Source organism: Halichoerus grypus, chromosome 10 (assembly GCF_964656455.1).
Source record: "Halichoerus grypus chromosome 10, mHalGry1.hap1.1, whole genome shotgun sequence".
Classification (NCBI taxonomy): domain Eukaryota; kingdom Metazoa; phylum Chordata; class Mammalia; order Carnivora; family Phocidae; genus Halichoerus; species Halichoerus grypus.
In genome coordinates this window covers 130,585,558-130,603,022 of record NC_135721.1, presented here as the reverse complement: position 1 = coordinate 130,603,022, position 17,465 = coordinate 130,585,558, and the positions used below count along the sequence as shown (strand labels likewise).

Here is a 17,465-nt window from a genome sequence, read left to right as displayed (position 1 = left end):
GTACAGCATTCTTATTTTGTAGATGTTAAAAGAGAAAGAAAACAAGACATGATTTAAGAATCTGACATTATTTTTAATACCTGAGAAAAATCATTACTATGAATGATCAAATGAAGAAAAGCAGGATACTACCAAGTACTGGGCCATTTTTAAAAAACTGCAGGGAAACACATCAACATAGGAACCATGACTGTTAAGTGTTATGTGTTAACTTTAGGGGTGTTTTCTGCAGTTTTTAGAATTTTCTACAAAGAACATGGGTGGCTCAGTTGGTTGGGCTTCTAACTCTTGATTTTGGCTCAGGTCATGATCTTAGGGTCATGAGATCAAGCCCCGAGTTAGGTTCCACGCTCATCGCAGAAATGCTTAAGATTCTCTCTAAAAAAAAAAAAAAAAATTTCTACAGTGAAGAGTAAGACTTGTAATCATAAAAATAGAGAAGTATTTTTAAGACTTGTCCACAACATACTAGAGTGTACCCTGTAATCTTTCCTAAGCGATATTGTAAAGTTTGAGTGCGCTTGTATTATAAAATAAGGCAGGTAACTAGACCTAATGATATTCTTTTAGCTCATTGTGGAGTTATCCTGAATAATTCTGATTCATCTACTGTGGCTTCTACTATATTCTAATTACATGTGTTCAACACACATTTATATATAGTTTAATCATAGATCTCATTTTCATATCTATCCCCACAGTTTGGAAGATGGTATTTTTAACACCATGCAGGACATTCTGTGTCAGGTCAATAAATATAAGTTTGAATATTGAGGAACTGATCAGTTTTTCTTTTCTTTTTTTAAGATTTTTATTTTATTCATTTGAGAGAGAACGCGCGCACAAGCAGGGGGAGAGCCAGAGGGAGAGGGAGAAGCAGACTCCCCGCTGAGGCAGCCGGGAGCCCAATGTGGGACTCGATCCCAGGACCTGGAGATCATGACCTGAACCAAAGGCAGATGCTTAACCGTCTGAGCCACCCAGGTGCCCCCTGATCAGTTTTTCTTAAAGGGCTGCTCCTGACCCCTCCAATAAGCCTGAGCATAGATGATAGACATTCTACCTATTATTCTATAAAGACCCCTGGCAGTAGCTTCCTGGCTGGATCAACTTAATGATTCATTTATACTTGTAATGTTATTTTTCAGTTGTATGCTTCTGTGTGCTTAAAGTAAAAAGGACAAAAATAAGTCTGAGGGGGAAAAAAGCCATTTTAATTGCTTTCAAATGTTCCAATAAACTCAAACCCTTATATTCTTGCTCAAGAATTTCCTTGCCAGATTATTACACACTTGCTTGCCAACTCTCTAGCTTTCTCTTATTTTCCTAATCTTTGGAACTATAGAAGATATTAAGTGTTGCTAGTTGGTTGGAAAATGTAAATATTTTCAAAAGACTTAAACATTCATATGTCATAGGAGAGATTTAAAAAAAAAAATCAGATCTCTGCTCTTAAAAAGAACTAAAAGTTTAAGAATCAGAAAATAACAAAACAACCTTAAGCCCCCAAGAAGAAAGAGGTGTTGTTGTTTTGTTTTTCACATTCATGTTTAAATAACCATTCTGTTATCTTCAACTGTAGTTCCTACTGAGAACGTCCCAACAAACGGCCAGTCTCTATGACTAAGGAAATACTCCAACTAATGATCTACTGATAGGCCAAGAAATATCAACAAGGCCAGGAGGCCTTGAAGGTCACTATCTAACAGACGGTGGCACCAGCCAGATGATGAGGTAGGCAGTGACTTTACCCAAACCATCGCACAGTTTCCTAAGATTATTTCAGTCCATCGACCAACTCCCGGTGGCACATTCACCTGGGTTCTCTGTAAACAGAATACGGTGGGATATCCTGTGAGTGGTGGGTATCTATATTCAAAGTAGAAGCTTTGAATTATCACCAGTTAAAATTCCAGCGTTTCTCTGATATATTTACAGTGTTTTGCTGCATACTTGGAAAGTAAGAAAGACATAAAATCTTTAATAACTTGGAAAAGTAAAGAGGAGGGTGGAAATGGTTTTCTTTTCTTTTTTTTTTTAAAGATTTTATTTATTTGATAGAGAGAGAGCACAAGTAGGCAGAGCGGCAGGCAGAGAGAGAGGGAGAAGCAGGCTCTCCCCTGAGCGGGGAGCCAGACGTGGGGCTCGATCCCAGGACGCTGGGATCATGACCTGAGCCGAAGGCAGCGGCTTAACCGACTGAGCCACCCAGGCGCCCCTGGAAATGGTTTTCTAATGTACAGAAATGGAAGGAGACAATATGTTTTCGAGTGAGTTCAGATATCTTTTTTTTTCACAAGCAAAATTCTGACTTAGATACGAATACTATCCTCCAAATATTTATAAAAACAATTTTATTTTAATCTTGATTTCTTTGGAAGTGAAAGAAGACTCAGCTTCTTGGATTTGTGATCATGTTTTACAATGTTCTGTTTTTATAAACTTTTTTTTTTAAGATTTTATTTTTAAGTAATCTCCACCCAATATGGGGTTCGAACTCACAACCCCAAGATCAAGAGTCAATTTCTCCTTTGATCGAGTCAGCCAGGTGCCCCTATAAACTTTCTTTTCTTTTTAATTTCTTAAAAAGATTTTATTAATTTATTGTAAAGAGAGAGAGAGAGTGAGCAAGCAAACAGGGGGAGGGAGAGGTCATGATCCCACGACCCGATATGACCCAGACCCAAAATCAAGAGTAGGATGCTCAACTGACTGGCTACCCAGTCGCCCCTATAAACTTTATTTTCGAGAAAAAATATATATGACATCTTCAGGTCTCCAAAAAGACAATATAATCGTCATGGGGCAATTTTTATGTCCCTCATAGTGTCTTGTGATATAAGGAGGGAGTAGAGAAACTGAGTCAGGGATGAGGTCAAACCGAGCTTTTTACATGACGCAAGAACACCAAAAGGCTATAAGTCAATTTAATTTAAGCCAGAGCCGTTGGCTCTGGATTCGACTTGACATATTTGTTAAAGGACATTAATTTTAAAATATATTTTTCATCATAATTATCATGTAAGTGTTAAAAAAAGTCATTACTCTCTGGGGCCAGAAGGAAAGGATTTTGTTCTTAAAAGAACCCGTCAATGGTTGGTCTACCCCACTAAACAACATCAGATGTTCCCAAATGCCAAAAGATGTCTTCAGAAGAAATAGAATTTCTAAGTGGGGCTTCTTTGCTCCCTCTTAGACCCCTGAGAAGGCAGGTTTGCCATTGAGGCAAACATTTGCTTTCTCTTGGGGTGTAAGACTATGGGCTTTTCTTATCTATTCCCTTACTTACAGTTAAGGTCCTTAATTAAAAAGCAAATATAAATCTCTCAACCTGGTGGTCAAAGAGGAGAAGCATTCTTTGAAAAGACATAGTTTAAGGAAGAGAAGACTGAAAGAAAAAAAATGGAATAATGCCGCATCGAACAGATTTTTAGGATCCCTCAAAGGGACAAAAACCATGTTTTCCAAATAGTATTTTTTTAAGTATCTGTCAAATCTGTCATTCACCTGCTTAGGATTATTTTACATTTCTTCAAAACCTCTGAAGTTCAAAGTAAATAATAGTTACAACAGTTAAAACCAATGTTTACAAGGAGAATGTTCCCCAGGAATTTGACATTTCAATTAAGATTGCCATAGTGTTGCCCCTGCCTTTTCAAAGATGATCAAATATATCACATTGGAAAACCGTGTAATCTTGTTTGGAAATCTTCCTCATGCTCTTGCATCCTGTATGAGTTCTGCCAGAGAACTTTAATACAAATCAGAAACTTAATTTAAGTCATTGGTACTAAAAAAGAAACTTCTGGCCCAGTACTTTGAATCTTTTGACTATTAATAACCAAGCGAATTGTATTTTCAAGTTGGTGAAGTGTTCATTTATTCTGCTTCCAACTGTGATCTCTGCATACGCAGGGTGTCCGTGAAGTCTGGAGGCAAAGAAGAATATGCATAATGTTACCATGGACATCTTCGATCTGCAAAAACTAGAATACAATAGAATAGAGTATGATAGAATAAAATAGAACGAAACAGAACAAAGGAAATTGTTAAAGTACATATTAAATAAATAACATTGTCTCTGTTTCCAGACTTTATGGAATTCCTCTGTGAGAACCTGTGGGGGTGTGTGGAGCCAATGAGTAGCTGGATGAAATGGGAAACTCCACTGCAGGAAGAGCTGCTTTTCTGATGCTGCTAATTAAGGCATGTGGAACCCTTCCTTCTGAGTCAGCTTGGAGGTATGTGGAACTCTGTGCTGCTTGCTGCTTACATGATTATTGCATGAAACTTTGGAAGTAAAAGCAGAGTATCTTGCCACTCAACATTTAAGAGGAGAGAGGTGGTTGGGGTGTGTGTGTGTGTGTGTGTGTGTGTGTATGTGTGTGTTTAAATGGTTCCTAATCTTGAAAATGGTCTGTGGCAGCTGGGTTTTTTATCAGCCGATCGTATTTACAGCATAGTCTCAGATGGCAGGGTGCTATCCCAGGGAGAGGATTTGGACCATTTATGAGCTCACGTTAAGGTTCACAGTCTTATCACAGCGTTCTGGGGATTCACTACTATTACACAGCAATAAAAACATCTCTGTGGACTGTCAACTCTTCTTATTTTTAATGTCTTGTTGGTAAAATAAATGTTAATTTGTTTTATTTCAAGGGTAATTCAAGCATATTATAGAAAATAATCCAAGAAAAATGGGAGGTAGAAAAAAGGTCATACATATCCCATTATCAAAAAACAGCCATTTAAATTTTTTTAATTTAAAAATTTTTAATAAACATTTTGCAATGTACACAACGGTAGAGAGAATAGTAAAATGACCCCCCCATACCCAACACCCAGTTTTGCAATTTCTAGTTAACATTGCTTCAATTCTCCCGTTTTTAAAATTTGCTTAACTATTATGAATTCTAACATGTCATTCTCCTCCTATATGTTTCAGGATCTATCTCTAAAAATATATCCATTTTTGTCAAATACCCCACAGTGCCTTTATCACAGCTAGGGAATTGACAGTAAGTTCCTGGTATCACGTAATACCCAGTCCATACTAAAATGTTCCTTGATAAGAAAAGCAATTTAAAAATTTTACATATACCTCTATTTTCCCTTTTTGCTTACTAATAAAAGGATTTCTAGTTTATTAAACGTGTGATTTTGTATCTTGATTTTTCCATTTGCTATCATAACTATTTCCCAAAGGCATATTTTCAAAACTTTAAAATTTCGAAACGGGCCATGTGTGCAAGAGCAGGAGATCTCTTGGAAGATTAACCATTTCTTTATTTGTGCATTTCCCCATATATATGGAGAGAGTATGTGTGTGTTTTTCTTCCCCTTTATAGTAAATCCCGTTGCCCTGAATATCTTTGTTCACAATACCTTTTCCTTTATTAGGGCTATTTCCTTAGGACCGATTCCAGGAGCGTTCCTGCTGCATCCAAATGTATGAACATTTGTAAGGCCCTTGACTTGTCTCACTGAGTTGTTTACAAAAGGACTGTACCAATTTACACTTCCACTTACAAAGGATGAGAGAGCCTCTATTAAAATGCTTAAAGGCAGCGCTTTTCCGAGCTCTTATAAATCACTGGCTAAGGCTGGCTTGTGTTTGTCATATGGTTACAGCGGATCACAAAATAAATAAATACACATTTTCTATAGCTGTAAAAACATGGCATGCGCAGACTGCCAAACAACCACAGAATAACTTTGATTAAACGAGGAAACCGGTCTACTTGTTGAAAATGTGGTAATGAGATAGTTTCCACCCAGACGGGAAGCCCGGTGCTGGCGGGGGAGGGGCGCCTGCTTTTCTTCTGGTCTCTGTCTGCCCACCAGGAAGGTAGAAATGATCAGGTCAGCATGCTCTTCGTTTACTTTACCTTCTTCTTCTTCTTCTTTATCTCCTTCATTTTTTTTTTTTTTTTTTTTTAAAGCTGAGTATCTTATTCGTCTCTATACGGCTGAGTTGATGATGCAGAAATACTGTTGAAAACTAGCAGAAACTTCTGGTGGCAGGCGCTTCCTGTCAGGGCAGCCCTGCAGCCCTGGGGACCCGGGGATTAGGGGCAGAGCCATTTTAGCTTGGTCCAAATTCTACTTTGTTTCCTTGGGGACATGTTGTTCTTATTTGTTGACTTCCAATAAAACGGCTTCAGAAAGGGTTCATTTCTGTTCATAGCATTCTTAGTTTCTTGAGAGAATAGAGCCTGTCATTTGCAAATCCTTGTAGAAAATTCAATTGTATTGGTTTGGAGACATGTATGTGTATATGTGACAGGTTTTTTTTTTTTTTTTTTGAGGCAGGGAGAAAGAAAAACTATCTCATTACTGTCGTGTTTATGGGGGGGGGGCATAAAACGAGAAGGAAACTTGATAAGAAAATACTTAGCAAGATGGTCCTTAAAAGCCCAGAATCTGAATCTTTAAGTCTCTCTTTCTTTTTTTTTTTTTTTTGAAAAAGTTCAGGAAAAAGGTTTTATTATCCTCGTTTGCTTCTCACTGTTTTCATCCCACTCAGAGACGCTGAAGTAGTTCCTCAAAGTGAATGGGAACAAAATATAATCTCTTAAAATATTTTTAAGAGGACATGCAAGCTTGGTATTTGTAAAAATATGTCAACAAAATGTGCTAACCACTTTTTTTTTTTTTTTAAGTTGTCAAAGAAGCCAAAGGGATTAGTTAAGCTGAAGGGCTGTTTTAGAACAAGGGGGCACTGGGGGAGAATAATGACTCAGGTCATTTTGGCTGGTGTTTACTGAGTGATCGCCGTGTGCCAGGCACCGATTTGAGGTTTGGTTGTGATTAGCTCATGTGACCCTCCAAAGCGCCCGATGCGGTGGGTGGCACTGTTATTCCCATTGTACAGGTGAGGCAGGCAGCTCCAGTCAGGAGGCTGAGGGTTCCCAGCAGCTGAGCCATGGGGCTGGGGTTTGGGTCCACGCAGGCTCTGAAGACCATGTTCGATTCAGGTCCGGTTTTTGAGAAAACGTGCGCGTTCGTTTTGGGAGCTGCTGAGCCACAGCCCATCAGCTGAAAGTAACGTGGTGAGGTAGCTGGTTTTGGATCCACTGTATCACTGAGCACCAGAGCAGCGTCTGATCTTCAGTACAGACTCAGGATTTCTTGGTCACTCTACACCTCTCAGGAGTGTGACCTTAAATCTCCTCTCCAGCATTTTCCCCAAATCCCAGCATCTTGTGGGAGGGTGTGGCTGGAGAGGGTACACCTAGAGTCAGGAAGACAGGAGCTCATCCCCCCCCCAACATCCTTCCCTGTAGCCACTCACCTCTGACTCTCTCCTTCAGGCGCCTCTCTGGGCTCGCTTGACCTCCAGTTTGGAGAAGATGCTCAAGGAACCCCGAAAGGCAGGTATCTCCCAGCTTCCGTGAGGATCGCTCCGATCGAGGTATCTTTCTTCAAAGAGTTCCTCTTGCTTTGTCCACATTGGATGGTCTTGCTGATGATCGAGAGCTGCTCGGGTTCTGGAGTGGACAGTCCTGGGTCCAGCTCTAACGGGCTCTCTCACTTCATATAAACATTCTCGCTCTCTTCTCCAATCCAGAATACGTACCCTGGCAGGGCCCTGCAGTGGTTGAGAACAGACCTGATTCTGAGTGCTGGTGAGCTTCTGTGGCCGTGGGCAGTGGTCTTTATGAGACTAGCGTGTCCTGATTGAATGCTTACTATGTGCCAAATTCTCCCCAAAGCATTTTACGAGTGAGGACTGCTTTATTCCTCTAAATACACCTGTTCAGTGAGTATACTTACCTCCCTCTGTACAAGGGGTGTGGGGGCAAGAGAGCTCCAGTAGGTGGCAAAGGCAATAGCTGGATAGCCCAGGGTCTTGGTTTGAACCTGGAAACCAGTCTCAAGAGCTCAGCCCTTTACTCACGACTCTTGTTACCACTGGGAGATGCAGCTTTTAATCTGGGCGACAGGGGTGGGGGGTGGGGTACCGACTCTGCCTGGTATCCAGAAAGATGCAAACAATGTACTCGGCCCGTCATAAGTACTTAATCAATGATCACTATTATTATTTTCTATTCTCCTGAGGCCAGAGTCAACCACTTAGTACAAAAAAAGAATGGCATGAGTCAGCATGGGCTTTGGAATTCGTTCGGGCTAGAATTCCACTTCATTCTTGCTGTAGAATCTCAAGTAAGTTAAAGAAGTTAGTAAGTCAGAAAGTGAGTTAACCTCTGACGGCTATGGCGTCCTCGTCTGCCGGATGAATTTAAATGTACAGGTTATCAGGACAACGAGATAACACCATGATTCGATAAGTCAGGTGTGGAGTTAAGACTCTGGCACGTAACAGGGGCTCAATAAATTGTTTTCTTTTCCCCTTTTTGTTACTCTTTTTCCTATCTTCTTACTGGTACTAGTCTCGTTGTGGTTGTCGTGTTGTTGTGCTGAAAATATGGACACAAATATCTGAGTGATTTCAGCAAGGGAGACTATCTGGGTTATTATTTTAGGGGGACTCTTGGTTTTATCAATTTATCAGTTTGTTATCAAGACTCGTAATACCTCGGTCAGGTCATTATTCCTCTGCTCATACTATTCACCAGCTCTCAGGTTCATTCAGAGTAATATCCAGTCTTTACAATGCCCAAAATGGTGTGTACCTCCTCCATCCTAATTTTCTGACTTGTGTCCTCTTATTACTCCATGCCAGCCACAGCATTGCGCTGGCTTCCTTGCTGTTCCTTGAACCACGGGGCGCATGGCTTCAAGGTCTTTGTGTGCCAGTCCCTCAGCCGGGAATGCTCTCTCCCTAGAACTCCACATGGCTCTCACTGTCACCCCTTCAGATCTTTACCTGGATGTCTCCACCTGGGATTCTCCCGGCCTAGCCTGTTGAACATCACCCCCGGCGACTCCCTCTAATCCCTGGCCCCTTTGCCCCACCCCCCATTTTTTCTCCATAGCACTTAATGTTTAATTTTGTTTTTAAAGATTTTATTTATTCATTTGAGAGAGAGAGAGACAGACAGAAAGAGCACAAGCAGGGGGAGAGGCAGAGGGAGAGAGAGAAGCAGACTCCCTGCCGAGTTAGGGATCCCAAAGCGGGGCTCGATCTCAGGACCCTGAGATCATGACCCGAGCTGAAGGTAGATGCTTAACCATCTGAGCCACCCAGGTGCCCCAACGTTTAATTTAAAATATATATATATATATTATTTTTTTATTTTTAAGTAATCTCTACACCCAATGTGGGGCTCGAACCTTCAACCCTGAGATCAAGAGTCACATGCTCCACCTACTGAGCCAGCCAGCCAGGCGCCCCATAGCACTTACCATTTAAAACACTACAATAGTAAGGGTTAACTCCACAAGGATAGGCACTTTGGTGGTTTGCTTTCCTGTGGTATTCCGGAGCACCTAGAACAGTGCCTGGTATACAGGAGGTGCTTAATAAGTATTTGTTGAGTGAGAGAGTAAATGAATGAGTGAATGGAGGAACGCAGGGAGCATATTTACTCAATTCAACAGAACAGCTAAATATTGGGATGCTTTCCTGGGTGTGAGCCACTGTGCCCTGACATGGAGGAAACCGGCCTTACCTTTCTTTGAGGAGCCTGCTGGCCATTCAGACAAGCACACACAGCCAAGGCTAGGCGTAAGCCAGTAAATGTCATAAAGGAGGCGTTGAACAAAGAGAGTGACTGAACAAAGAGCATGGTGGGCATTTGAGTGGACCATGGGGGATGGGTAGGATGGCTATGGATCGATTTTGGGACATATGTGGCATGCGGGTTTGGAGAGGTTCAAAATGAAGGTGGGACAGGCATTGGGCACAGAGCAAGGAGATGGGTAAGTAGAGAATAGTTCATTAAAAAGCAGTATATGAAAATACTAAGTACTTTATTCCCCATTTCTAAAAAAATTTCTCAGGGTATTTAATATAGTTTGGAATTCTATGTTAATAGGCAGCCTATTTTTAGTTATACAGGTCAAATATGCTTATGTTTTACAGGTTAAAAGATTAAAATATTTAGCTACCAATAAAGGGTCCTGGATCCTTGCCCACATTTGAGAATTAACCAACTTTTATTCATGTATTTGCATACATATTTCTTATTTATTTATTTAGATACAATTGACCTATAACATTTTAGCTTCAGTTGTACAATATAATCATTCAGTATTTGTATATATTGTGGAATGAACAGCCTTATGGTCTGTGTGTAGTTTAAACATGTGTGTGTGTGTGTGTGTGTATTACATATATATATATACACATACATTTATATTATGTCCGTGTACATATATTTCTTTTAGAAAGTGTATTATTGTGTATGTGTGTTTAAACAAAAATGGCACACCTTTTGTGGCTTTATTTATTTACTCCACAATGTCTTGGTGATCTGGCTATGTGAGCACATGATACTACTTCATTCTTTCCAACTGCTGTCTGCATTCTGACATTTCGATATCATAGTTTATGTGGCCATTTTCCTCTTGATGAACATGTAGGTTGTGGCTTATTTTTCACTCTTATAAACAATGCTACAATGAATATCCTTGTGTATGCTTCTTTGAGCCCCTGAGTGATTATTTCTTTAGGGTGGTTACTATAATTATATGCTTATCTATTTTTTCTTAGGTTTTAATTTGTTTAATGTCTGTTTCTCCTGTGAAAATGTAAACTCCACGAGGGCAGGAATCCAATGTGTTTTGTACCTCACTCTTTAATTACTACCTAGCCAGTGCCTGAGACAAAGGAGTGGTCAATAAATATTTATGGAATGAATCTGGCTGAAAGGTTGGCTGGGGCCAAGGGGTAGTTTTGCATCCCCAGAGAGGGAGCTATGATTTATTTTGGTAAATGGGAGATTTTTGTACAGGACAGTAGTATTAGGAGGATTATTTGTTGGGTTTAGGAAAAAGTCTTTAAGGCTAAGAAGAAGACAGGTATTGGGGCCCGGTTATGAGATCATTACACAGGTCAGAAGGAAACGAGAAACGGGATGGTAGGAATCGAAAGGAGAGGGTGCTTTTGAGAGCTACTGGGTGATAGGATCTGTAAGATTGACTAGCTGATTAGCTCGGAGGGGCTGTGTAAAGAAAAGCATGGAAAGTGGAGACCCAGTCTAGGACATATTCATTTCACAAATGTTTATTACATCCCAGCTCTGGGCAAAAAAGCACTCTTTGCTAATTGCTGTTGGGACATAAATTTGCAGGACCTCTCTTCCCTACCTTCAAAGGAGATTTGGAGTCCACTGGGGACGATGGAGGACAAGTAAGCAGGTACACCAAAAATGCCAGGGAGTGACTGAGGTGGGAGGGACCTGCCCCAGGGCAACCAAGTGAAATATTGTTGTTCCAGAATGGGGGTGGGGGGTGGGAGGAGGAGAATGCCGGGCAAGGATGTTTCAACCCTGCCCCAGAGACACACAGGGCTGACTGGTAGACATTCAGGAAATAGGATGTCAAGAAATGTGCATCAGTGTAGCTTTTTAGAAGTGAGGAAATTTAGATTGGTGACAGAGCTGGGCTTTGACATAGGCTTCAAATGGCCCACGGGCCTCAGTGTAGTCTGGAAGGTGGGGAAACAAGACTGTTAGCTGTGTGACCTCAGGCGGGCTACTTAACCATCCTGAGCCTCAGTTGCCTCTTTTTAAAGAAAAGGCAGTAATAAGTAAAGGGGTGAAGACGGGTAAGGTTACGGCTAGTCCCATGCCAGGCGGGCTTATCAGTGACAACTCTGACTCTCTGATCGTGCCCTCCACACGGGACAGGAAGTAGAGGACCGCAGTGGCCTCCCATTTGCCATGTCTCCTTTGTTTAACCAGGATGCGATCTTGCAGGAGATAATCCCTCGAGGAAGAAACACTTACTAGAAGCTCAGTGGGTCCGTTTCACTTGCATTTCATTGCCATTCCAGTGGCATCTCAGTGTTCCGTGGGATAAAAAAATCCAAAGTCGTTGCGCCGCCCGCCCCCCCAAATCCTGCCTGCCACATTATCAGGGATTTCTGTTTTTATTCTAAGAGACATGGGGAGTTGTAGGCAGGACCCTGATGTAATCAGATTTGACTTTTGAAAAGATCAGTGTGAGTTTTGAGAAGATCAATGTGACAGAGATGGGATTGTCTGCATTTCTGCTGGAATGGTAGCTCTGTACACTTAAGAGTCCCCCGTTCCTTCCAGTTGGGTCCCAGGCCCGTGGCAAACAATGCGGGCACCCGCCACTGGTTGGATGCGTAGCTGGTCTCTCTGCATTTAAAGCAAGACTAAAAATAGCCATTGTGTTACTAGGAGGCTATAATGAGATAATGGGTGTAAAATCCCTGGCACACAGTCTCTATTTACTCATTTCTCATCCACTCTTTAATGAGCATCTACTATATGCCAGGCATGGCTCAAGGTCCTGGGGATGCACCGGTGAGGTGTGGGGGTGAGGCGGGCCAGGTCTGCGCGGTGAAGGAGGCTTCTGCCTGCTGCCTGCTGCCTGGGGGCCTTGGGACAGCTACTTAATCCGTCCCTGCTCAGGTTCTTCCTCCAACAAATGGAAAGATATAAACCCTACCTCATGGGGTCATTAGGGGGATTAAATGAGCTATAAAGTGAAAAGCACACACTGAGAACTCAATAAATGTTAGCGCTTATCAGCTAGCCTCTCAGCATGCTGGTCCTGCGTTGGGCATGGGATCTTTCTGAACTATCTGGTCCACGTGACCCATCCCCAGGCAGAGAAATGCGGGAGGCATTGCTGGGTGTGGGTTTGGACAAGTCCCTGCTCTTCATGGAATGAACAGTCCGATTCAGACCAAAAAAATAAAAGAAAATGACATTTTTAACCAGCTACACAGACAACTCACTGGACCATTTCTCTCATTCAGCAGGGAGAGGTGGAAGGAAAAGGAGGGAAGTGAGGACGTAGACTCTGTGTGCTCTTCCCAGAGAGCCTGAACCTCGGGTTTCGGGACCCGTGTAAATGTTGTTGGGGGAGCTGAGGCTAAGTTACCAGGTAGACTCCAAGACAGTCCTACGTAAAAGTAGAGCCCTTTGTGGAGTTGCTACTCCATATGCATGGGAAGGGTCATCATAAAAACCACCCTCTGCTGTTGAACAACACAGGGCTCGCCTGTGGTTTGACATGGGCAACCCGACCATCTAATGAGGCAGACCAAGCAGAGGTTATAATCCCTATTTTACAGATGAGGAAACTGAGTCAAGAGCCCAGTGACTGGCCTCAAAACCCAAATCTCAGTTCCCTTCCCGTCGGACCTCTCTGTGGCCGAGCTCAGTGTTTCACTGTTCACTTCTATATGCATTTGTTGTGAGCACATCTTCTGATCACGGCTGTGGGCGGCCATCTATGAGGAGATGGTGTAGGCAGTTGGAAATGCGTTTTAAGAGCTGAGGGGAGAGGTCTGGGTGGAAGATAGATGTTTAGGAGCCCTAAACATCTGGATGGCATTTTGAGCCGCTGGACTGGATGAACTCATCTAGGGAATGACCAGGAAAGAGAAGACAAGGGGTCATCACTGGGCCTTGGGTGTTTCAAATTCTGGAGGTCAGGGAGAGGAGAAAGACCCACGAAGGGGACTGAGAAGGAGCGTCCAGTGAGGATGGGGGTGGGGAGGTGGAAATCAGTAGAACGCGGGGTCCAAAGCAAGGGAAACAGTGTTTCAAGAATGAGGAAGGGGTCAGCCCTATGAAGCGCGGCAGATGCGGTGAATAACATGGGGACATGGAACTGGCCATTCGGCATGTTGTCACAACTGGAGTCAACACCAGCCCTTGCCACTGTCTTTACGGGGCCCTGCCTTATTTCCTGACTCCCCTGTCTTCACTCGCTGGACGCCAGGCACACTGGCCTCCTTATAGTTCTTTCCCCAAGCCAGCCTTTCTCCTGCTCTGAGCCTCTCCCCTTCTCCCCCTCCCGCGCCCTGCTGTGTTAGTATGCTTTGTCACCTAACATCGTGGGTGTCTCTGCTCCTCAGGGAGACCTGATCTACAACCGCATGCCTCTTCCCCTCTCCAGGGACCCTTATGTTGCAGATACACTATCTGTGTGTTGTCTGTCTTCCCCTAAAGGGGCAAAGACTTTGTTTGTTTTGGTTATGCAAGCTTGTCTCTTATGCTTCGGACAGTGCCAGGCCTCACCGCCCCCCCCCTCCCCCCCGCAGAACTCTGGGTTTATAGCTCCACAGTGTGTCTCATTTAATTCTCCAGAGTCTTACAGAAAAAATATTATTCCCGTAAATAATAATGATAGATACTTCTTTTTCCAGTTTTATTGAGATATAGTTGACATATGACACTGTCTAAGTGTTGAACATACAACATAATGATCTGATATATGTCTATATTGCAAAATGATTATGGGAAGTTTAGTTGACATCCATCACCCTGTAGAGTTATAACTTTTTTTTCCTTGTGATGAGAACTTTTGAGGTCTTCCTCCTCCTCCTCTTCATCATCATCACCCCATTTTGTGGATGAGAAACTGAAACCCAGAGAGATTAAATAATATTCTGAGGCTGATGCAGCTTTCAGAACGTGGAACTTTATAGTCCTTGAGCCAGGACAATTGGAAAGAAGACATTACCACACGTTTTCAGAGGGAATCCACCCTCTCTCCCCTCGGAGGCACAGAGTTTAAACCAATTTCAGGAGGAAAAGAAGCTGACATCTTGAAAGAATGGGAAGAGGGAGCCACAGGTCTGAAGGCTCTAGGTCAGAGGGAAGGCCTAATGGCTGAAGCTTAGAATCCTAGGGAAGGGCTTGCCAAAACTTGAGGCTGCAGAGTTAGGCAGGGGCCAGATCTACAGAACTGGGGAGGCAAGCTCTGGAGTTTCTTCTTTTTTTCCCCTGGGGCCATAGGAAGCCATTAAGCTGGGCGGTGACAGGATCTGATTTACTCTGTAAAAAGATCTCCTGGACTTTTGGGTGGAGCATGTGTTAAGGCAAACCTAGAAAGGAAGAAGCTGGAAGAAAGCTTACACACTCCATATATTTGGAGGAGAGAGTGAGAGGTCATGGTGCTGTGTTAGAGATAGAGGTAAGTGAACAAAGTTGAGATATATTAAGCTAGAAATTATAGGCCTTGATGGATTAAAGGTGCAGGTGGGGGGGGGTGGAGATGAAATATAGTTTGACTTCTGGGTTTTGGCTTGAGTAAGTGGGCGGATGGTAGATGGATCCATTTATTGAGATGAGAATGGGAGTCAGATTTCAATGAACATTAGTTACCTTCTCCTTCCCCTACCTCCCTTCTCCCAAAGCTCCCCATCTGGAGTATCAGATGAGTGCAAAAAGCTTTCCAGAGGTGCTCTGAAAGTTATGTGACACATGTGGTTTTTAAAGAAAGTTTACATTTGCAACGTGAGTGAAGTCAACCTTGGAAAACCAGCCAGAATATTGGCGGAAGACAAAAGTTGTGCTCCAAGACGGTGGGGGGGAGGATGCCCGTCAAACTTGCCCATGGGACATAGACAGTTAAAAATAAACTACGCTCTTTGCACATTATCAGGGTTGATTAATTTAATCAAGTCGTGATTGTATCTAAACCTCGATTAAATTGAGCCTTATACTTGGCCCCTCCCTTTTCAGTTTGCTTGTAAAAACCAGCAATCTCATCTGTTTACAGTACTGTTCTGAGCCAGGTGGACTGGCAAACTCCAAGGGAGAGTCTCGAGGCTCCAGACCTGGCCTCCGCTTCGGAAAGGTGACTTCTGCAATTTATTTTTATCATATAGCATGATGATATTTTACAGAGGGCTTAAAATTTCAGGATGACTCGAGTGGGATCAAGAAACTTAATAGAAAAGAGAGGAGTGTAGCGTTCCCTGGAGTTGTTGGTGATCCCTACTTAATTTAGTGCATTCAGTCGTGTTAAAAGGGCTGTCCCGGTTTCCTTCTCAAATGTCCTTCGTAGTTTACAAGGGCTGGCAGGTTTGCCTAGCTTTCTCATTTTCTTTTCCTGCTGACTCCTCACTGCAGTTTTTCGGGTTTTCCTGCTCTGAACACGGAATTCTTTTTGGTTTTTTTTAAATTTTATTTTATTATGTTACGGAACACTGAATTCTTTTAAGTCGAGTATCTATGTTGGCTCCATTTCAGCTCCAGGGATTTACGTGCAGTTTCCAAATTGTTTTTCTGTAATAGTTCCACAGTTAAATAAATACTTGTGAAATGGGAAGATCATATCGCATTGTTCTTCTAATTAAGGCTAAGTCTCCAAAGATGATGCCAATAAATGCTAAATGTAGCAAATTAGAAGGGTTTTTTGTTTTGTTATTAGATCGGAGAAGGCTGCGGCAGGCAGCATCTGGAGAGAAAACCAGAAGTTAGCGAACGAAGAGGTCTCATATCACGAGGATTAAATCAGAGATAATGGTGCGATTTTTCTAAGCGTACACTGGGAAATGTATCTTAAGGAGGGCCGATCTGTTTGGATAATTGTGAAAAACGAGGTGTAGCTGATGTGTTTGTCGCATTAAGGAGAGGTGAAGTGGGGCTTTTTCCGCCCTTTCTCCGAGTAACATGTGCAGAGCATCAGCTTCCATTTGAAGGGACATTTCGGGTTCTCTTCTTTGTTTGTTGCCAGCGTCTCTGCAGCACCTGACTCCTTTAGAGATAGTCTAGCTGGGGGGGGGTGATGGCAAAACAGGATTACTCGGGGGTGGAGCTAAGTATATGTGGACTATCTTTGTTTTCAATTTTCATTTCATAGAATAATAAGGAGTTCTGGAGCTTTTCCTACAAAACTACATGTTCCTAGTGTTCTCCTTTACTTTTGGAGTTTGCATTTTTAATTGTTTTAACTGTGCATGCTTCCCAGATCTTAAGTATGAGTCTTCACATTCTAAGGGGAGAGTGTGGGTCTCAGGGATGCCCTTAACAGCAAATTAAGATCACTGTATATCCATTTAAAAACACAGTATGTGTTTGTAACCCAGCACTCAGTCACTGGCAGAATTTTCTGCAACGATTTCCCAGTTTTATTGGCACGTCTCCAGGAATAAGGTTCTTTGTAATTCTTTGCTCAAACATAAGGATCACATATAAAACTCCAAGCAGATAGATCAGTTAATACAATTATCTTTCAATTTTAAAAGCTACAACATAATAAGGTTTTTTGGGGGGGGGAGGAGAGAGAAACAGTAACTAACAAACCATAGGATGCTATTATGCTAACAAAGTGGTAGCTTTGTAAGAGCATAGAGAAAAGCACAACCGTTTTTGCTCAGAAAATAATTCAGTAGCAACAAGGTCTGAGAGCCAGAAGCCTCATTGTTCTTAGTGAAACGATTATTTGTCAAAACATTTGATTGTTTCCCTATCCCTACTGAAAAGTTTGGACTTTTCTTTTTGCCCAATTTTGACACTAGAATTTTTAACTATCAGTGCTATTGTGTTTACAGCATTCAAGGTTTCAGAGTTCAAAGGTTATCCATTAACATGTAGAGCGAGGCTACACTTAATGTTGCGACTCAG

At 42.3% G+C, this 17,465-nt stretch overlaps 1 protein-coding gene and 1 long non-coding RNA gene across 3 annotated transcripts in view; one reads left to right on the top strand and one right to left on the bottom strand.

Annotated features, from left to right (window-relative positions):
* Positions 1-3,458: 3,458 nt before the first annotated feature.
* LOC118522021 (uncharacterized) lies at positions 3,459-6,048 on the bottom strand. Its single transcript, XR_004910413.2, has 2 exons — positions 5,889-6,048; positions 3,459-3,929 (listed from the first exon to the last, which is right to left on the bottom strand). It is a non-coding gene; the product is annotated as an uncharacterized LOC118522021 (long non-coding RNA).
* Positions 5,788-17,465, top strand: part of ZNF217 (zinc finger protein 217) — a 37,407-nt gene continuing 25,729 nt past the window's right edge. Inside the window, exons 1-2 of one of the 2 annotated variants that reach the window (XM_078057315.1) lie at positions 5,788-5,862; positions 7,314-7,414. The gene's annotated coding sequence lies outside the window, so the exon portion shown is untranslated. Of the gene's footprint in view, positions 5,863-7,313; positions 7,415-15,532; positions 15,694-17,465 lie in introns of those variants that run through there. The other variant, XM_078057317.1, reaches the window with a different exon arrangement.